At 46.0% G+C, this 22667-nt stretch overlaps 1 long non-coding RNA gene across 9 annotated transcripts; it reads left to right on the top strand.

Annotated features, from left to right (window-relative positions):
- Nucleotides 1-63: 63 nt before the first annotated feature.
- Nucleotides 64-22570, top strand: phldb2a. 9 transcript variants are annotated; one of them, XR_004575957.1, is made up of 17 exons: nucleotides 68-357; nucleotides 3153-3260; nucleotides 4279-5333; nucleotides 6717-7073; nucleotides 10531-10671; nucleotides 11221-11358; nucleotides 11693-11815; nucleotides 12274-12540; nucleotides 12755-12844; nucleotides 13032-13175; nucleotides 13313-13412; nucleotides 16072-16267; nucleotides 18616-18706; nucleotides 18818-18964; nucleotides 19121-19340; nucleotides 19564-19649; nucleotides 19742-22570. It is a non-coding gene; the product is annotated as a pleckstrin homology-like domain, family B, member 2a (long non-coding RNA). The 9 variants fall into 9 exon arrangements; XR_004575960.1 differs by having other exon boundaries at nucleotides 16069-16267; nucleotides 19151-19340; XR_004575959.1 differs by having other exon boundaries at nucleotides 70-357; nucleotides 6717-7049; nucleotides 10534-10671; nucleotides 16069-16267.
- The last annotated feature ends 97 nt before the right edge of the window (nucleotides 22571-22667 follow it).

The following is a 22667-nucleotide window of genomic DNA, read 5'->3' as shown; positions in this document are numbered from 1 at the left end:
GGGGCAAAGCATTCAGTGATTAGAGACTTGGCTGCTGAGTGGTCTGTGCAGTGTGCTGATGGGATTGTTTTAGTCATTGCTCTGGGGATGTGCTTTATCAGGGTGGGTTGCAGTTACAGCACTCCCATCCTAGGTATTTTCTCCCTCATTTTATGAAGTTGGCGAGTCTGCGACCACCCAAATCAGGGAAGCAGACTTGCGCAGTCCCCAGGCTTGTCTGAGAATGGGGAGGAGTGTCTGAGGACTCAGTCAAGGTATCAGCGGGCAGCGTCTCTTTGCCTTTGTCATGCTAATCCCAGGCAGAGGAGTTACGTCCATTACCAGCGCTCAACAGTTTGAATGGGACAGCACACAAAGGTTAGTTGTCTCTAGAACAAATACATCTAAAGTTTCGAGAAAGCTATTGGTTGCTCAAAGAAGCAGGAGATGTGCGTCTGTTTCAGCCAGCGGTCTCATCTTGTAGGATAATTACTTTTTGGTAGAAAATCTTTCTTTGTTTCATTTCTCATATAGTCAGGGTTTTGTTTTGTCGTTTCTGAAATAATTGATTGCAAAGTAGCCTACCATTTGTTTTTTTTTGTTTTTTAAGCGATTTCGATAAGCGTCATGCATTTTCCTCGCTATTAGAGTATGCCGTGCATCTTCCGTGGTTTTTCAGTTGAATTGCACGAATTGCGCTTTACTTAATTATTTTCATATGATGGCACCGTTTTCCCGAAGTAGTTTGATACTCCTTGCACCGTTTCCCGAAGTAATTTGTTGGCCTACTCCTTGGGGGAAAATAACAAAAAATATCACTTGTGGTTTTGTGATGTGATTGTAAGATAGCAAGCACATGCAGTGTTTCACGAGAACTTGAACGAGCTGACCCTAATTATGACACCTTTGCTCCCTAGAAACCGTAGCGTTACTGGTCATTATGTGGTTACTCAATTAGACCAACAGAGGTAGTATTCTCAGAAGGGCCTGTGGGGCAATGAGAGGGGATTTCAGATGTTTTTTAGAGAATCAAGTTGCTTCAAAAACGTTTTATTTGGAAAAAAGTCATTAAAGTTATTGTTAGTAATATACTTACTAACTGAAGCTTTAATAGTTTTATCATTACGCCTACAGAGTAAGTATCAGTGTGTAACACAACAATGTCAAGGCAAATATTATTGTATCTTTTGATTATATTATTTTAATATAGTTGCTCTAACAAGGGGCTTAATGCAAATCATGTCAAAATATAAAAGATAGCAAATTGATTATATTAAAACACTACAGTCCTGTCACCCTCCCCTTGTGAGGACATTGACACAGAGCCTTTTTACCCAAATGTTATATTAGATTGGAGAACCCATTGGAAGAGGTCTGTGACCATTCCTCCATACTGAATCTTTCCGGAGCCTTGATATTCTTCAATTTAGCTTATGGACTGACCTAATCAAACCACACACTTTAATACGGTTCAAGTCTGGAGAATGAGATGGTCGATTAAAAATGTTTTGATTTTGCAATGCCTTGCAGATGTGGAGGTTTGCTTTGGTTTATCGTTTTCTTGGAAGAGCTACTTGCCACAGAGTTTTAGCCTTTAGGTTTCTGGGCCAAAACGTTCTGGTACTGAGTAGAGGTTCTGATGCTGTTGACCTTAACAAACACCCCAGGACCAGTGGAAGGAGAACATCCCCGTGGCATTAAACATCCACCACCATGTTTGACACTGGGAATGAGGAATGTTCTGCTAATGCATTGTCCTTTTGAAGGACAAACCCACCAATGTATACTATGTAATCCGTCAAACTACAGAGTACACACAAACACACACTGCGTTGAGTAGAAGCCTGATGTTAAGGAAGCCTCCGGTGTCAACTGGGTTTTCCCAATGGCATGTTAAAAAAACTCCATTCCTCCATGTCTGCTTTTTGCTTTTCTCTGTCTTGCTTTGTGGTCCTGCAGTCTGTGTGACGCTTAAATAAACCCCACGTCTTACGAGGGGAGGCTGTTTCAGGTGGCCAGAGCCATGTGAACTCATTCTGATGGATCGTGGCTTGTAGCTGCCTGTGTAAGCGGACCCCTGACTTCCTGAAGAACCTCCTCCAGCCAGCCAGCCATCAGCCTGGCGGAGCAGGAAACCTTGCATTATCAGACCCTGAAGACTCAGACCCTGGAGAGAGTGTGTGTGTGTGCGTGCGTGTGCGTGCGTGTGCGCGCGCGCAAGTGAGAGCACGTGTGTGCTTATGAGTGCTTGGGGGAGGGGAGATCTATATCTTCAGAGCTCCAATCTCTGAGAGTAAATATTGCTGAAATGATAGCGAAGTCTCAGTGTAGCACACAATCCAGCTCAATGACATGGATATAGGGTAAACAGCATATTGATTCAGGGACACTGGGCAGCTTTCCCATCCATCCTGAGACCACAAAAGTGAGGTGAACTTTGTTTCCATCTCAGATTGCATTAATGCTGGAGTCGGAATTCTTTCCCTAGTATCTGTTTTCCCACTCAGTAAGGTTTTCTCATTTCGCTGCTCGACTCCAGACAGTATGGTTTGAAAAACAGAGGGTATTTTGCATTGTGCTCCATTTCCATTTCTCCAGTCTTCATAGTGTCTCCTGCTGCCCTATTCACATAACAATGGGTTTCATTTGGACATAACCCTAGTAAAGGACGATCCTCCAGAAGCCTTCTGTTGTGTTTTCTGTGCACTGTGTTTGTATCCACGCTTGGAGTAGGAGAGTTCATTTGACTTTCAGAATCATTTTAAGGGGCGACTCTGGGAAGGGGTCCATTTGGATGTCTGAACTATTATTGTCTGAAGAATTCTCATGCTGTTTGTTTAATCCTGGTTTTACAATACTTGTGGGACCCAGAAGTCCTCACAAAGACAGTAAAACCTGACAGTTTGGTCCCCATGTTGTTTTTTTATCTGGTCCCCAACCAGATGAAAAAAAATAGTGTCAGATTTAGGGTTAATTTTAAGAGTGGTTAGGGTTAGCATTAGGGTTTCATTGAGGCATAACGATTTGGTTATTTAGGGTAAATCTTAGGTTTCGGGTATAAGGAAAATAGAAAATAGAAAAGAAAGCGTGTGTGTGGTTGTGTTTAATAGATTCTCTTGACTGTGCGTATTTGTGACAGAGAGGGCAGTTCTGACCTCTGTTTGTTTTTCCAGGGTGCACTATCTGTCTGGGTAAATCCTATTTCCTCCGCTTCAACCACCCTGAGGAGGCCAGGCGAATGAAGAGCATGTTGCCTGTCACCACCATGGGCTACGGCTCTGGTAGGGACCGCTCTCAACTAAGACTGTGACTCTAAATAATTTCTCCTTACCTCTCATACCTCTCACCAGCCTCTAGCCATCTCTGCACTAGCTATCCCATTCTTTAGCCAGTGTCTCACCTGTGCACATTTCCTAGCCTCTATCTATCCAGCCTCTATCCCTTCTCCTCATTCCCTTGCCACTAAGTCTGCTCCATGTTAGCTAGCCTCTGTATGTCAGCCTCTATCTCTGCTCCACATTATCCAGCCTCTATACAGACTGTGTCTCTTATCCACATTAGCTAGCCAGTATTCAGGCTCCATATCTGCAAGCCTGTCTCCACTCCACATTCCTACCTGCATTCCACTCTGTTTACATGCCTTGTCCCTTTGCACTGGGAGCCCCCAAAATTGCTGAGGTAACCCTGTGATTTATGTGAGATAATGAAGGGGTTCACGACGCACTTGTCTATTGATCTGGCTCTGTCTGCTGGTAGCAAAGATCAGGCTCTGTACTGCTCATACACCATGGTTGTTAGTACTCTCCAGCCAAAACCGTTATGTACACAGCCAAAGTACTTTGGTCAGCCTGCCCATGTAAGGTATGAACACATGGATGAGGTCCACGTCCTCCGCTTCGCCGGGTGGGTTTATCACGTGACAGAAAGTGAGAGCGCGTAAACAGCGTCCCAGGGGGCAGCTTTCTCAGGGTCTATGCTCAAAGTACAAAGGCATTTTTACCCATTTCGCCCTGCCAGTATTTTTTCCATTTTTAGAAGAAAGCCTTCCTCTGCCGCAGACTGTGTTTGTGTTGGACACAGCACCGTCTGAGGGGCGTTCTTCACTGGTTTCCCCCTCCTTAGTCAGCACACTCCAGCGGTTGATCACTGTCTGGTCATTAGGGGGCCATTCAGACGGATTGCCTCTCTTAGCTCAGGAGTTAGACTTGAACTAGGGTGTGTATATAAGAGAGCTCCCAACCACAGGATCATGTATCCACACAAACGTCTGATCCCAACCCATCCGATGTTTTTCCGCAGACTGCGTGAAGATGGAGCACGGTAATGGCAGCTCGGTGGGCGGCGCCGTGATGCGAGGTCCCCGGTCCAAGGCGGAGCTGCAGGACCTGATGGAGGCTCTGCAGCGCCGGAAGAGCGCCCTGGAGGCCAGCCTGAGGGCCAGCGCCGAATCTACGCGCGCCTACCTCAGCCTGCCCCCTCCCAGCCCCCTGTCCCCTGCGCCCCCCAGGACCTCTGAACGCCCGTCCTCCTCCAGGGGCCTCTCGTACGCGAGCGGCGGCGGTAGCGTGCCCCCCTCTCCTCGCCAGGGGGAGCGCCCCCTCAGCCCCGGGCCGCCGTATTCGCGCGCGCGCCACCAGTCACAGGACAGCCTGCTCCTCTCCGGCTCCTCCTCCGCCGACAGTCGGCGCCTCCCCGCGGCCAGCTCTCTGCTGTCCATGTGGAACGGTTCCTCTTCCTGCGGCGAGGCTGTGCCCCGCCCCCCCCGGGGTCACAGCGGGGCGGCCAGCATGCCCTCCAGTCCGCGTCTAGGCCGCAGGCTCTACGCCCAGGGCCGCAACGGGGACGGCGGTATAGACCCGGCCCCACGCCAGAGGAAGTACTCCACGGGCTCCCTCAACGGCCTCGGATCCGCCCACAGCCTCTCCCTGCCCCGCCTCCACCGGTCCACGGACTCCCCAGCATTGTCCCTGCCCCCGCGCCGCTCCGCTGGCTCCCAGAGGGGGGAGAAGGCCTCCTCGTCCCTGTTCTCCAAGCCCAGGCGCAGCCTGTCTTCCCTGGAGCGACCGCCGGACGTTACGGTGCCAGCCACGGCCAGCGTGCCGGGAACCCCCCGCCGGGCCAGTCTGGCCTCCCTGTCCTCACTGGGCTGTGAGCTGGAGAGAGGCGGCCTGAGGGGCTCCTCGCCCTGTCTGGACCTGGGCCTGGGGGAGAGGAGGCTGAGCTTCGGGAAGGGAGGGCTGGGGCCGGGGTCGAGGAGGGGTAGCATCAGCTCCCTGAACGGGAAGGAGGAGCTCCGAGACTACCACAAGCACCAGCGAGAGGAGAGGCTCAGGGAACAGGAGGTGCAGAGACTGGTGAGGAAAAACTAATCTATATATAAGAACAGCAATTTTAATTCCCCTCTAATGCACTCTTCATTATTCATTATTATTATATCAGTTTTTATTGTTTTATCTGCCGTTTTTATAATTCTGCCTTTATTTGTCAGTATAGTTTCATCTAGAAGGTTCGGATAGTGTGACTGCCTGACACACCTGGTTTCGTTCTGCCAGTTCGTCTGTTTCCCAGCCTCTTTACAAGTAGGCGCTGTTCTGGAAACATGAAAGTGCTTGTGTAGTGCCTGGATTTCAGCTCTTTTTCACTTGAAATGGCTAATTGGAGTTTCTGACTAGTTCTCACCATGTTTCACAAGCTCCCGGTTTAATTGACCGCACACAAACACATATGCCATTGCTGAAGGTTTGCAGCCATACAGAGTGGCGGGCCATGAACCAGTTGGTCATATCGGTTCAAAAGAATTCTTTGAACTTTGTTTTCCTCAGAAAATCATTTGATTGAATTCTCAATTTGGTTTCTCTGGATTTATTGAGTTTTTATGGGAAGTTTGTAAGTGTAGTTTGATGGTACATATGCGAGATCACAGGACCACATTGTGTTGACTAAAGACTATGTAAATACACATGACTACAGAAAATACACTGGACCCCAATGGTACTAGTGGTGGTCTGAGTCAGAGCAGAGATGGGCAGTATCACTGTACTGTCTTCATGTATTTGAAATACTTATTTCAACTTTTTAATAGTTTCTACTTAGTATTTCAGTCGCCTAAACTCAAGTCCAATTTACTTGGTATTTTCATCAGTCCTGGTAGAAATGTGATATTATACAGTAGTTGGGGCTCAGTAGAACAAAAATACCCAGAAGGCATTGCCAATGTTGTACATTTTAAATGAACACAACAGTGTCCTGAGTGTTCAACTAAAATAGTGCAATCAACAGAAATAAACACTCATTACAGATCAGTTTATCAAGGTTAAAGCGGGATTCTTGATTTCCACATCCCTTTTTTTACTATGAAGTCTTAGAGAATATAACTTAACACATCAGACCCCAAAATGTAAGCTTAAATATAAGCTAGAACCTTTGTGAACAATGTAAATGTACAGAAAAACTGTGAAGCCTCAAAACATGGTTTCAATCGTACCATTGAAATATTGGATGTCAGGCCTTGCTTTCATAGTTATTGCAATGAATGTGAGAGTAGTTTCATTTCACTTGACACATCCCTCTGTTTTTTCCAAAACAAATAATCGCATCTTGAATTATTTTTTTTGTTGCAAATGTATTTAATGTGTTGAAAATACAAGACACCTATAAACCTTTTTTAAACATTCATTTTAGATACTAGGGGTGATTTGTAGCTTGTAATTTTTTTATGTTTGCCCATTTCGGCATAGGAGCGCCAGCGTCTGGAAACCATCCTGTCCCTATGTACTGAACTGGGCCGGGTGGAGCGTGACCCGGGTGGCTCCGCCGTCTCCGACCTGCAGAAGATCAACAAGGAGCTGGAGAAGCTGCAGGTGTCCGATGATGAGTCTGTGTTCTCCGATTCCCCTGGAAGTGTCAGTGGCGCCGCCCCGGATGGCGCCTTTGCCACCAAGGCCCGGGAGTACCAGCTTGCGGAGGAGCGGCAGGTCCGGCAGCATCGTCACAGGGAGACCAGGGCCCAGTCCCCTGCTGCCAGCCTGCGCAGTAGTGTCTCCTCACCATCGCCTCACCACAGAGCCAAGGTAGCACCTCACCACAGAGCCAATGTTACACCTCACCAATGAGCCAATGTTACACCTCACCACAGAGCCAATGTTACACCTCACCACAGAGCCAATGTTACACCTCACCACAGAGCCAATGTTACACCTCACCACAGAGCCAATGTTACACCTCACCACAGAGCCAATGTTACACCTCACCACAGAGCCAATGTTACACCTCACCACAGAGCCAATGTTACACCTCACCACAGAGCCAAGGCAACACCTCACCACAGAGCCAATGTTACACCTCACCACAGAGCCGCTAAACGCTTTAACGTTGTTGTGAAGTGTTTAGCGGACAACGTCGTGAGACTTGAGCTCCTTCCCAACCCTTTTAACATTCCCGTGTACATTAACATAATCGCAGTGAAATGTTAAAGAGAGTGGGAATTCCCCTCTCCTTGCTCTGGTACATGTTGGGTTGAAAGGGTAACCGTGCAAGTGAATGAGGTAGGGAACTGTAGCCTCTCGGATTTGAGGTATGCATCCTGTGGAGAAGTTAGTTTTAAGTGGCTTGCTCAATGACATTACAATTTTTCGGATCAGGGATTTGAACCAGCAACCTTTCAGTTACTAGAACATGGCTCTTCACCACTAGGCTATTTGCTGCTACTTCTTGCAGCGTACAAGTACTTAGAACAAGTAGTCCTCCACTGTTCTGGGGCCCCAGTCCTTTCACCGGGAGTTTAGTCCGACTTTGCATATAACCCCAGTCCCAGTCTCTTTCCCAGTGCCACTATTCAAGTTATAGTTCCACTATAAAACTGTGGCATTTTTCCACTCCAGAGCTGTAATGAGTTAATGGTATGTTTGGTTTTAATAGAGGACATCTCTAGGGAATAGTTCAGTTACAGCCCTCTGCTGCTCAAGCCATCTGAAAGGAGGGGGAACAGGAAATGACTTTATCCCCTATAGAATAACTCAACTGTGTGTGTCTGTGTCTGTGTCTGTGTGTGTGTGTGTGTGTGTGTGTGTGTGTGTGTGTGTGCACAAGCTTCTCCAGATGTTTATTACTGTACCTTTAATGCCCAGAACCAGGTCTGCAGCTGATATTAAAATTTTTACAACAAATAATCGCATTACCTTTTATTTGGAAAATGAAATCTGTTTAGGTCTACAGTATATAACTTTCCTCCTAAATGAGAATTATATATCATTGATTATACAAAATACATTTCCGCTGTAATTTTTACAGCAGAGGGAGAGACCTGTTAAAGACACTCAGTATTGGACCTTGCAATGCACAGTCTTTTTCCACTTCACATTCCCAAGACCTGGCAGTGGAACAGTGAAACAGGAAAGCCAGTCCCTTAGAAAACCCATAAATCCCAGGGCTCCTACTGATCAGCATGGCCACCGCACAAGGCTCACTCAGATTAACTGACTGGTGGGACCAGGACTGTCTGACCCGGATCAGGAGATAACTGACTGGTGGGACCAGGACTGTCTGACCTGGATCAGGAGATAACTGACTGGTGGGACCAGGACTGTCTGACCCGGATCAGGAGATAACTGACTGGTGGGACCAGGACTGTCTGACCCGGATCAGGAGATAACTGACTGGTGGGACCAGGACTGTCTGACCCGGATCAGGAGATAACTGACTGGTGGGACCAGGACTGTCTGACCCGGATCAGGAGATAACTGACTGGTGGGACCAGGACTGTCTGACCCGGATCAGGAGATAACTGACTGTACAGTCAGTTCTTCTGAGACCACACTGTATTTGTCACCCAGGTCTGATTCTCCAGAGGGATCCCAACTTCCCTCAGTCCAGATCACTGTCACTAACTCTCTCTGGCCGACGTACTATGCCAACCAGTGAGATGGAATTACAGGGCGTGAGGAAGACATGAAACAATGATTTCTTGTTGTCTGTGTACAGACAACGGGTGGGTTTAAACAACAGCAACATTTTAGACATGACATCAGTGTTGACAATGCTTTGTAAACTGGTTTAGACATGACATCATCATTGTTGACAATGCCTTGTGAACTGGTTCAGGAATGACATTATCAATGCTGTGTAAACTGGTTTAGACATGACATCATCAGTATTGACCATGCCTTGTGAACTGGTTCAGGAATGACATTATCAATGCTGTGTAAACTGGTTTAGACATGACATCATCAGTATTGACCATGCCTTGTGAACTGGTTCAGGAATGACATTATCAATGCTGTGTAAACTGGTTTAGACATGACATCATCAGTATTGACCATGCCTTGTGAACTGGTTCAGGAATGACATTATCAATGTCTTGTAAACTGGTTTAGACATGACATCATCAGTGTTGACAATGCCTTGTAAACTGGTTTAGACATGACATCATCAGTGTTGACAATGCCTTGTGAACTGGTTCAGGAATGACATTATCAATGCTGTGTAAACTGGTTTAGACATGACATCATCAGTATTGACCATGCCTTGTGAACTGGTTCAGGAATGACATTATCAATGCTGTGTAAACTGGTTTAGACATGACATCATCAGTGTTGACCATGCCTTGTGAACTGGTTCAGGAATGACAATATCAATGCTGTGTAAACTGGTTTAGACATGACATCATCAGTATTGACCATGCCTTGTGAACTGGTTCAGGAATGACATTATCAATGCTGTGTAAACTGGTTTAGACATGACATCATCAGTATTGACCATGCCTTGTGAACTGGTTCAGGAATGACATTATCAATGCTGTGTAAACTGGTTTAGACATGACATCATCAGTATTGACCATGCCTTGTGAACTGGTTCAGGAATGACATTATCAATGCTGTGTAAACTGGTTTAGACATGACATCATCAGTATTGACCATGCCTTGTGAACTGGTTCAGGAATGACATTATCAATGTCTTGTAAACTGGTTTAGACATGACATCATCAGTGTTGACAATGCCTTGTAAACTGGTTTAGACATGACATCATCAGTGTTGACAATGCCTTGTGAACTGGTTCAGGAATGACATTATCAATGCTGTGTAAACTGGTTTAGACATGACATCATCAGTATTGACCATGCCTTGTGAACTGGTTCAGGAATGACATTATCAATGCTGTGTAAACTGGTTTAGACATGACATCATCAGTGTTGACAGTGCACTACGTGTAGAGAGACTTTTATCTTAAAGGAGGTTTACCCCGACGAGGCTCGGCTGTTATGTTTGAGTAGTGATTTCCCATGTCTACTGCTGTTTTTGGACTATATGTGCTCTCCCCCGAGATATTTCCTTGGACGCCAGGTAGTGTAGCACTACGAGTTTTGGGTCATTAACCAAAATGTTGCTAATTTAAATCCCACAGAAAACAAGCAAAAACATAAACCTCAATTGCTCCCTGGTCACCGCTGACCAATCACCGAAGGTGTCTCGGGGGTGTCGGGATATGCAAAAAAGTTTTATAAAGGATGAATACAAACACCCACCACCTTGGATTGACCATTGTTTTGTCACCAGCAGCTCGCTGTGGAGGACGTGCATCTGAAACAGGAAGTGACCCGTATTGAGGAGGAAAGGATCCAGGTGCTGAACAACATGGAGGAGCTGGAGCAGAAGATCAAAGACCTGGACAACCAGATGGAGGAGTCCATCAGAGAGGTATCCGTCACAGCCCAGAACAGCATGGGAGTGAGAATGGAGCTTTCCGCATGCTGTGTGCTCTTGTGTCAGTGGCTGTGAGTGTAGACGTGTCTGTGTGTGTGTTCATGAGGGGATACTTTGTGGAGTTAGATAATTAATGTTTACAGTTGTTGCTGGGTAATAACTTCAGTGCGTTACGGTTAGCTCTGGTCTGTCTGTCTGGCTTTGGAGGTTAACTGCTGATTCTCGGTGTGTTGATGATATGCACGCGTGTGTGTATGTGTGTCTGTGTGTAAGGTATCCTGGTTTTAGTGGGGAACAGAAGTCCTCACAAAGATAGTAAATTGTCACAATTCAATCCCCAAAAGGCCTTTTTAGCCTGTGTCTATAAGGAAAAAGGCCCTTTCCAGTTTAGGGATTGGGGTTAGGGTAAAACCTGGAGTTATTGATGTTAAGTTAGGGTTAGTCTAGGATTAGATTTAGGTTTAGGGGATAAGGGAAATCTGGAATAATTTCTCCTGTCCCCACAAGGATGAAACAAATGTGTGTGTGTGTGTGTGTGTTCAGATGGAGGTTGAGCGGGCTCTGTTGGATGGGGAGCAGGACTCTGAGATGGCCCTGCTACAGAGGGAGAAGGAGGTACTGGAACAACTCAATGAGAAGATTGGCGGCCTCGACAAGACAGTAGTCACTGACAAGTCAAAGGTAAGGCTGGCAGCCATGTTGACCCAGGGAAAGTCCCAGGTGAGGGAGAGAGGCAGCCAGAGACACAGGGACTGTGGGAGGTGGGACGGCAGGGGTGACAGTCTGACATCCGAAACACAGTAGAGCAGGTCTTCCCCTCCTTTTTTCCTCTTCCTCCATCCCTTCCTCCAGTTTGCTCCTCCTCTCCCCTCACTGACACCATCTTTCCTCTCTCACTATCTCCCTCTCTCTCTCTCTCTCTCTCTCTCTTCTTTTGTGCGAATGTGTGTGTGTTCCCGTGCACACGCACGCGTGTGCTCTGTTACGTGCGTGTCCGTTGCCCGCTGCCGTGCAGGGCCTGCTGGATGCTGAGCGGGCAAAGGTAGAGAGGCTGGAGGAGTTGGTGTCTGAGCGGAGGACCCAGCTGGACACCTGTCCCGAGGCACTCGCCGAGCAGCTCCAACAGCAGCTGGCCAGGGTCAGTAAGACTCCTCCTCCGTTACTGCGGCGGACAGCCTTCCTTAGCGATGACTCTTCCAATCCCTTCGCGCGTCGCTCCTCCTCCGCCTCCTAGTTTTAACCCTGCTCTCCTTTCCACGTAAGGGATGTTTCATTGTGGATTCCCATGCATGTACCCTCCTCCTCTGCGGCCCTCCCTTTTATACATGTCCTCCTGCTCCCTCTGCTCCTCCTGGTCATCCCCTTCTGATTCAGATAGCCCAGTATGGAAAGAGCAGTGACGCAAAGTATGTTCAGAGTAGACTAATGCATTTAGCAACCGTTGCAGGACAGTTGGATTTCATTAGTGTGATCTATTTCTGTCTCTGACAAATACAAACGTATGTTTGTCTGTCTGTGAGTTTGCTTCCTGTACACACTGACCCACTTACAGCCCGTGCATGCTCTATCTTATGCGATGTGTGTGTCGTCCCTCAGGATGTGGAGGCACTGGAGACTGAGAGGAAGCGTTTCGAGGATCTGGAGTTCCAGCAGCTGGAGAGAGAGAGTGGTCAGGACGAGGAGAAGGATGGTCAGACCCAGCGTCTGCTCAGAGAGATAGCCGACTACCAGCGGAGCACGGTCACGCGCAAGGAGAGACTCCTAACCCTGAAGAAGCAGTCCACACAAATCACCCAGCAGGCTCAGCGGGAAAAGGACAGCTTCCTGAAAGAGAAGAACAACCTGCTCCTGATGCTTCAGAGGGTAAAAAGGTTTCATTGTTTGGTTCTAGTTTACATATTTCTGTATTGTAGAGAAATGGTTTAGTGAGTGGCTATATTTTCATACTTTTCCTTCTCGGACCCATTTCGGAATTGAACCCATCACTCAAACAAACTGCTCTACCAGCACGACCCCAGTTTATATCCATATCTCTGTTAGGCTACATATGTTGGGCTGATATTCTGTGCGTCTCTAGGAGAGGGAGAACTTGGCCGGTCTGGAGAGGAAGTATTCCGAGCTGACTGGAGGACAGGCTTTTCCTAACAACCCTGTCACCATGAAAGAGGTACAATGTAAACACCTACACCAACCACAAAGAACACCACATGTCTGACCAGCAGAGGGCAGCTGTGTCAGTACTGTCTAATGTCGTGTATTGTGGGAATGCCGACAGAACCTGATCAGGTTCTGTTCTAAAATGAGCCCTTTCTATGAACGTGAGCCCTGTTATAATTTCCATGTGTTTCGGGCAGCACTTCCGCTCGCTGGAGGACAGGAGGCGGGGCAGTAAGGAGAACTCCTCCCTTCTCAGCGACACCTTGCCCCGTAAGAGGAACCAGCCACCCCTCAGCCACTACAACAGCTCCACGCTGGGCCGCGGCAGCCTGTCCCCTAAGGTGAGCTCGGGGGAACGCTGTCCCCCATGGTCATGAGTCTTTGAAAGCCAGGCCCCCCCCCCCCATGTTATTATTGCAGCTTAGAGACACGTAGCGGGTCGTAATCTCTCGGCCGGGTCCGTATGCATCCTCTGCAGGCCCACCTGCCCCTCTCCCAAAGTTCCAGCTGTGGCAGCGTCATTCCCCGAGGCCTCTCCGTCTCTCCCAGAGACCTGGAAACCCGACGCCTGCTCAAGGGTGAGGCAAAATGCAATTATTTTCTTTTGGGGGTGGGGGGAGGGGGGTGCTGTGTACACAGTGTGTGTGTATGCTCTTCTGGACTTCTTTCTATCCTGGTAAATAAATGATGCCTCTAATGACCCGTTGTCCAGATGGAGAATGTTAGCTGAGAGGAAAGGATTACTGAAGTATTCTTCTGAGCCGGTTTATTTGTATCTAGAAAAAGCCCTGCTATTATCCCTGTCTCTGTGGGCTTTTCTGTCATTATGCCTGCAGTCCCGGCCTCTCTCACCACCTATCCACCTCTTTCTCACGCTATGCCAGCTACGTGTAGCAGGGCCGGGCGTACGTGGCTGTGCCATTCTTGCGTGACCTGGTCCACGCTAAACGCGGGTCTGTTAGTTATTGACTTAAATGTTAACGTAGATGGCCGAGGGGCATCACCCCCACCCCCCACCCCCACCGGCCCATTGGAATCTCTCTGAGCTGTAATGGCATGTTGTGTGTCCTTGGTGGTGATACTATCTCCAGCGGAAGGAGCAACAGAGTTTGGAAACTGTTCTGAGGGATTGAAAGGCTGTGCCAGTTCCAGCAGGAAGGGATGTACTATTTGCGTACCAGCAATGTCCCATAACTGCGGTCTGTGTTCTCCTTGTTTCTTTCGGGACAGTGAGCACAGTTCTGGTCATTGAGGCTATCTTGAAAGTTTGGCGCTATTTCCGGCATGTGTTTACGGGGAAAGCTAATGCTGAACCCGTTACAACTTCCAGTATCAGACAGCAGCCTGTAGGCCTGCCGGAGTGCCATGAAAACAAAACCATTGGAAAAAATCCCGCAATATTCACATAGAAATACATAGCTTTTGATATCTATGATATTGTCAGCAGTAGCATCGATTGACGATGGCGTTATGTTGTCCATGTGACATTTATACACTTTTTTCTTTTATTAGGTCATTCATTAATGATCCGTAACACAATCCCACTGGGCACAGAAGACAGTTTTTGTCAAAAGGATGTGGAAATAAAATCAATTGTGAGACTGGCCAAATGGGTGACTGCCAATTGCGTTGTATTGTGTTGTTTGATGCAAGAAACCACTTTACAAAATAAAATGTGTCTTTGTTAGCATAAATAGAATCACACAATGTAGAATAGCCTCTGCTTGTTGCCTTATTTGCATATTTAAGCTTATATATAAAGAAACTGAATTCTTTGAGGGGAAAACATTTAAAACTCAATAACCTGGTTGCATAAGCAGACCTTTAAACTAATACTTTGTTGAATTACATTTGTTGCAGATGTTTATGGTACTTTTTGGGTAGGAGCCTATTAGCATGGCATCTTCTTTGCAAAAGCGCTCCAAATCTGCCAGATTGCGAGGACATCACCTGAGCACAGCCCTCTTCAGATCACCCCACAATTGGATTCAGGTCTGGGCTCTTGCTGGGCCATTCCAAAATATTAATCTTCTTTTGGTGAAGCCATGCTTTTGTGGATTTGGATGTGTGCTTTGGGTCGTTGTCGTGCTGAAAGGTGAACTTCATCTTCAGCTTTCTAACAGACGCCTGAAGGTTTTGTGCCATAATTGCCTGGTATTTGGAACTGTTCATAATTCCCTCCACCCTGACTAAGGCCTGGTTCCAGCTGAAGATAGACAGCTGCCACCACCATGCTTCACTGTGGGTTCTTTGGGTGATATGCAGTGTTGTTTTTGCGCCAAACATACCTTTTGTAATTATGGCCAAAAATGTCAACCTTGGTTTCATCAGATCATAACACATTTTCCCACGTGCAAACTTCAGCTTGTATGTTTTTCTTTGTAAGAAAAGGCATTCGTCTTGCCAACCTACCCCATAGCCCATTCATATGAAGAATAAGGGAGATTGTCACAGGTAGCACACAGCCAGTACTTGCCAGAAATTCCTGCAGTTCCTTTAATGTTGCTGTAGGCCTCTTGGAAGCCTCCCTGACCTGTTTCCTTCTCATCTTTTCATCAGTTTTGGAGGGACGTCCAGTTCTTGGTAATGTCTCTGTTGTGCCATATTTTCTCCAGTTGATGATGACTGTCTTCACTGTGTTCCATGGTATATCTAGCGCTTTGAAATTGTTATTGTACCCTGCTCCTGACTGATATCTTTTAACAATGAGATCCCTCTGATGCTTTGGAAGTTCTCTGCGGACCGTGGCTTTTGCTCTGATATACAATTAAGAAAATGTCAGGAAATTCCTACTACAACAGCTGTTCACATTATAGGTCACATTAAAAGTGGAAAAAGTTCTGACATGATTTATCTTTGTCTCATTCTTTTACATCACACTAACCTGTTGTGTAGAATTTTTATATCCACTGTATATATATATATATATATATATATATATATATATATATATATATATATATATATATATACACACACACACACAGTAAATACACCACTGTCATTAACCTCACTCGCTTTTCCAAAAAAGAAAATGTTTGACTCAGTGTGACTTCAGTAATGTTTAATCTTGTGTGTCGACACATTCTGGCATTTCCCCTGTGGGAGGTATAGTGGAAACACTGCCTGAATTATAGCTGTGACTGTTGATCAGCTACAAACCTTTTTGACATCTTTCATGTAATCTGATAAAAGGCCATGTAGAGATTGTCTGTCTGTCCATCTGTTTCTCAGCAGGCCACAGCCAGCTGTACATGAGTGAGGACAGACAGCGACTAGTTGACCTGTGCAACAGGACCTTCTCAGAGTCCAACGTCTTCCTCGAGCCCTTCCACTACACAGATAACGGCCAGGCCTTCGACACGCTCAGCGTGGACAGCTCGGACAGCATGGAGACCAGCATCTCGGCCTGCTCCCCAGACAATATCTCCAGGTGAAACAGAGAACAGTTCCCGTGGGGCCAATGTTCAAGTAGGAGCTCAGGGTGACACACTTCAAAAGATTTGTGTAGTTCAGAGAAGAGCTGTTGACAAAGCTTATATGTTGATTACATTTTGTTGGTTCCTTCATAGCTCTATGAGTCAGTGAGGGATCCATAATAAAAGCTGAGTACCATAGCAAGGCGGGGTGACACTGTGTCCTCACTGGTTCTTTTAGGGGACTATTACACAACAGAGCCCAATTCATTTCCACCACAGGAACTGGGTGGGGGACAATTAGACAATGCAAGTGTGAGAGTATAAACTGGGAGTGACTAGTTTTACACACACAAAATTACAGACATAAACATTTTTATGAAGTAAAAGGGAGGTTGTAGACTCAATGTTTTACTGCTCCATTATATATACTAATGTTTTTTAGTATGTACCAGTGCCTGGGAAGAACTGCTGTCCGTCCAGGTTAAAGCAATCCTGCCCATTCTTTTCAATCAGCCAATCAAATTGAAATATCAAATATTACCCTAATGTATCACCTTCTGTACTGCTTAGTTTTCAGAAATCAGCAGGGAGGCAACAGTTATCATCGTGGTTATGGCATTTGACCTTGAACCAAATTGCTGCTAAATCATATCTCAAGCTGGCAAATGTGAAATTTTTCTTTTTGTCCCAGAACATAGAACTAAAAGTGTTTAACACACTAGGATGTCAGTGTCTGCTAAATGCCTAAAATGTTAAAAAAAAAAAAAAACAATTAGCCAACTTGGTTTAAGTTAGGATTAGAGTTGAGGTTGGGGTTGTGGTTTGTTTTCTCAAGCGTGCTCACACTTCTCGTATTCAAATTGATGCAGAAGCCGTAGAATGGGCAGATTGCTTTAACCTGGGTGTCATTCCTAAAACACCAGCCTGTGATGCAGCTTTGCTTTGCACATTTCTGGGCACTTTTGTCATGCGGATGCCTAGTACATTCGAGGATGAAGCTAGCATGGTTACATTTGTCTGATTATGAAGACGGCTCCAGAGGGAGGGGTGGAGAGGGAGAAGGGGTGTGGTTACATTTGTCTTATTATGAAGACGGCTCCAGAGGGAGGGGTGGAGAGGGAGAAGGGGCGTGGTTACATTTGTCTGATTATGAAGACGGCTCCAGAGGGAGGGGTGGAGAGGGAAAGGGGTGTGGTTACATTTGTCTTATTATGAAGACGGCTCCAGAGGGAGGGGTGGAGAGGGAGAAGGGGCGTGGTTACATTTGTCTGATTATGATGACGGCTCCAGAGGGAGGGGTGGAGAGGGAAAAGGGGCGTGGTTACATGTGTCTGATTATGAAGACGGCTCCAGAGGGAGGGGTGGAGAGGGAAAAGGGGCGTGGTTACATGTGTCTGATTATGAAGACGGCTCCAGAGGGAGGGGTGGAGAGGGAGAAGGGGCGTGGCTGAGGGCTGGTAGTAGGAGTGTCAGGTCACACACCGCTGTGCTCTCAGTGAAGGGCCCCGGACATCTCTTAGCTTTGCGGATATCAAACCATCTGGTACCAGTACTGTCTCTGGGATAGGGTCAGGATGCTCAATCTAATGTGAGTAAAGAGCTTGTGTGTGTGTGTGTGTGTGTGTGTGTGTGTGTTGGTTCCGTTGCTTATTCAAGTTGTCATTTGAAGAGAGGAGGCTCTTTGTTTAAACCTAAACAAAAAGTAAATCCTTTTTGTAAATAGTTTTAATGAAATTATAGTGCTTTGCCAACAATGTTTAACAACTGTTTCTGTAAAATCGAATTAGAGGAAATCAGTTCACGCTCGCCAACTTGCACATGGTTTTGGATTTTCCATTAAATGTCTTGCTCAACTAAGCTTGTAAATCTTCCGGATGTCTGGTTACAGTGTGGAACCAATGAGTGTATCAATGCAGGTGTCTTCAGTCCTGAACTGTCTGAATGAAGTCTGTATACATTAGTTTGTGAGGATGCGGTGCCACGCGTCTTGGCCATATGTTTTCCAGCTGTCTTACACCAGTTTTATTAGCAGAAGATAGGTGTTTCCCACATTACTCATTCTGTATACACACATAACCCTAAGGAGCAATGGTGTCGGCTTACGTGTGTTTGTGTCATCTCGGTCAGTCGCTAAGCACAGTATTGAAAACACACGAGAGATAAGGTAACGTCTATGATATCTGTTGTGCAGAATGTGATGTCATAACTGGTGCAGATGTTTAATGTAACTTCGCAGGAAGGACTTTGGTCTGGAAATTCCCTCCTACTTAATAGGTGCATAATAGGTTCCAGGGTGGACGCTGCTTTCTGGGTGAGAGTTCTCTCCCTTGCTGAGTTTTTATTGTCCTCATCTTTTCCACAGCGCCAGCACATCTAATGTAGCAAAGATTGAGGAGATGGAGCGCTTGTTGCGAGAGGCCCAGGCGGATAAACAGCGACTCCTTGAGCACAGGGTAATAAAGCCTTCGTAAGCAAAACCGTCTCTTCTAGCCTCTTTGCCCTTTGGGAGTGTGTTCTTGTTTGTGTGTGACCCTGCGGTAACTATGGTCGCGCGGCGGGTATAGGAGCGTGAGATGGAGGTGCGCAGGCAAGCCCTGGAGGAGGAGCGGAGGAGGAGGGAGGACTTGGAGAAGAGGCTGCAGGAGGAGACCAGCAGGAGGCAGAAAATGATCGAGAGAGAGGTGAAGCTCCGTGAGAAACAAAGAGCACAGGTGAGGGATAGTTCCTACCCATCAGTTCAGACGATGGCCACTTCAATAGACCATTGTTTATTAACCATCGTTATCACATCATTAAAAGTTAGCCTTTTAATGCTTTTAGTTATGGGCCAAAAACACAGAACAAACACCCCTGACCCTTGTCCCCAGGCCCGTCCACTGACACGCTACCTCCCACAGAGGAAGGACGACTTTGACCTCCACGGCCACATCGAGGCTGCTGGACACAACCCAGACAACTGCTACCACCTGGCCATCACAGATAAAACCTGCAGAGGGTTCCTGGTCAAGATGGGGGGCAAAATCAAGACCTGGAAAAAACGCTGGTTTGTCTTCGACCGAAACCGCAGGACCCTGTCCTACTATGCTGGTAAACCTTCTATATTCTCCCTCTCTGTCATTGCAGATGTTTATGGTAGCAGATGTGTTGCAGATGTTTATGGTAGATTAACGGAGCACAGGAAGAAAAGCAGACGTTACATAATCGACAGGCTATGTTGCGTTACCGTGGAAATCTCACTGATGTTTTTCTTTTACTGACCGCAACTTTGGTCATCCCTTTGGTCTCCCCTTTGGTGTGCCCTCTGTTCCAGACAAACATGAGGCCAAGATGAAGGGGGTCATATACTTCCAAGCCATAGAAGAGGTTTACTACGACCATTTAAAGAACGCGCACAAGGTGGAGTTGCGACGGACATACACGTTAACTCTTCTCAAAGAATTCTCCTTTGATGTTGTTTTTTCTTCAACTTCTCCCTTCCTCCTTCACAGAGCCCCAACCAGTCTCTGACGTTCAGTGTGAAGACCCATGACAGGGTGTATTACATGGTGGCTCCCTCACCTGAAGCTATGAGGATCTGGATGGATGTCATAGTCACGGGGGCGGAGGGATACATGCATTTCATGGTTTAAACCCCCCCCCACACCCAACCATGGTCGGGGATTCTGACCACAACAAGCCCAGATCCTAACTGCAGGACGATACGCTGACTAGACAACAGGAAATATCCCCTCCTACAGTCCCTTAGGTGCCACAAAAGACAGCAACATTGTGACTGGTCAGCTTTGGAAATCTGTGAGCTGAACACAATACCCTCCTGGTTTTACCGTGGTAACCACTTTAATTTCTGTTTTCGGAGCCCGGCTCGTCTGCTCCGGGATTCAGCTGATGTGATGGCAATCTAATACAGCCACACAGGGAGGACTTCCTCTGGATGTTCTCAAAAGATGCTGATATGGATTTTAGTAGCTTTTAGTCTGGAGGAGAATCTTGGCACAGGGTTTACCCACATGCTATTTTGGGACTACTAATGGCACAGAATTTCTATCAGTGGTGTATTGTGGACTCTTATTGGCTCTGAGATTTTACTGCCCATTCAGGATAAGCCACTCCATTTTAGGCAGTGAGGTTGCACACCGAATCTCACTACAGTATATATTTTCTATTAGTGTAACTGAAAATTTTAAATCTGTGAGTGTAATCATAGGATTGAGACTGTCATTGGAATTATACTGTGGTACTAACGCCCTTCTCTGGATAAAGACCGGATTGATTAAAGAAACTCAAGCTGCCCCGTTCTTTTCATCATCCCAAATTGAACTGGCTGTTGATTGGTCCACCCAAGCTCCCCATCTGTTTCCCTTCCAGCTGGACAGTCTCAGTGTTGCTTTAGTATGTTCCGTCTCTCTGGTGCCAAACCTTCTAGACACTTGTCTGGTACTTGCTCGGACTGACAGGACAGTACTGCCCCCTGTTGGAAGAGCCAAGGCACTGCACGTGGCTGGTACTTTGTCTTAAATGTCTCACTGAGGCTCAGGAACTGAATGCCAGATAACCCTCAAACACCGGAGACTGGAAGGGTGTGTATCTCACTCAGCATGTACCAAATATACACACCTTTGTAAAAAAGAAAAATGCACCTTAAGTCTCCATAAAAGGGCACTTCCTGGTTGAAGGCGTTGACAATCAGTGTCTACCTTATATGTCTGCCGTCCAGCTAAATACGTTGGCAGAGCATTACAGGGCACTTAGAGTAACTGGTTTAAATTAAATATAGTATTAGTGGAATATGGCACTGTATAATTTGCCTTTATGTAAGTAGCGTCTTATGAGGCTGTGTAATATCGGGGTGCTTGAGGGCACAGCTCCTCAATCAATGGGCTCATTAATATGTGAATGCTTTTAAAGGCCTCACAGTGATTGTGTTGAATGACCCTGATATATTGTCACCAGCAGATGTCCTTAGAACAGTGAAGCTTGTTGTTATCTGCTACAGAGTCACTGTAAGACCTGTGCAGGACCACGATTCTGCTACTAAAACGACCTTTTCAGGGTAACAAATAATGGAACATTAATTTATATTGGTTTCATTTGTAAACTGTTTCTTGTGTTTAACAAATGTATGAATACGTGGAGGTACTGTATCTGCATGCTGAACATATAATGGTGCCATCTGTGGTAAACCAAAGAGTAATGTAATATTCAGTGTTATGGGGAAGTGTTATGGAGTCAAAAAATGAAAAAAGGTACCTATCTGACCAGTTATTTTAGATAACTTTCAATGGGATTAAAATATTCATGAAAGTTTGGAGATAGCTCCTTCACTTACCATGAGCTCACAGCTAGTGGACTGTCAAAAAGATGAACAGGGGTGCATACAAGATATAGGAAGTTCCCTGACAGCCACTGGTAGTCGTTCTTAGCCAGGACCCTCCAGAACCCTTTCATCACGGTTGGTTCCCCATCAGAGACAGTAAAGTAACTGAGACTGCAACCTCGATGACACAGACCCATTCATTTTTTTCAAAAGAAATATACCTGTGAAATGTCTCTATTCTGCGTGTTGTCCAAACTGGATATGCAAATAATTTGTTTCTGTCTTACAGTGGGCTGTATGGGTCTTGTACTGTCTCAGGCTCCTATGTCTTCATCACCATTTTCAGACCGGATAGGACCCATTCTACAGAGACTAGTTCGGTATGCTAGTGTGCAAAACATTGCTGAAAAATGAACGAAAACCTGTATTAAAACCCAGGTGTGATTTACAGGATATTCAAAATCAAAATACTCTGTTAGTGGTTTGATGTGTTGTGAGGCATTATCAGAGACGGTACACAACAGACACCTGAAAGTGACATGACCCCTAACTTGGGTTCACCCCGTCTGAACTGCAGAGGCGGTATGCCGACCAGGGGGATTAAAAAAAGCTTTCGGTCTGTGTTTTTGTCTGTTGTCTCGCATTCTCTCTCTGGCATCACAGTTTTACCAGCGGGTTCTCTATTAAGCTAGTTTAATAACCCAAACTTTTAGGTTACCTGTTTTAGACAACGCTTTCTCACAGGGAATATTTCACAAGCCATCTCTGACCAGTTGTCATCTGAGCGATGATCCAGTTATTCTCAACCTTTGTGACAGTACACAATATTGGTTCACTTCAGGTATTTACCATGTGTCTCCCAAGGAAACGATCAGACTCACACTTTTATGAGTTTTTAATATACATTTGGTATTTTTATATGAACAATGGTATTTCAAATGTTACTGTTAATCCTGCATGTTTTTTATACAAATGTAAGAATAAATAATATACTGTACGTTTACTCATTTCTTTCTTTATATATTATTGCTACATTATATTTCTATCTTAAAGATGTTGGAAAATATGAAACAGTGTAAACAGTCAACGTGTGTGCAACA

Source organism: Esox lucius, chromosome 7 (genome assembly GCF_011004845.1).
Source record: "Esox lucius isolate fEsoLuc1 chromosome 7, fEsoLuc1.pri, whole genome shotgun sequence".
Taxonomy (NCBI): Eukaryota; Metazoa; Chordata; class Actinopteri; order Esociformes; family Esocidae; genus Esox; species Esox lucius.
This window is presented reverse-complemented; position numbering and strand designations above follow the sequence as displayed.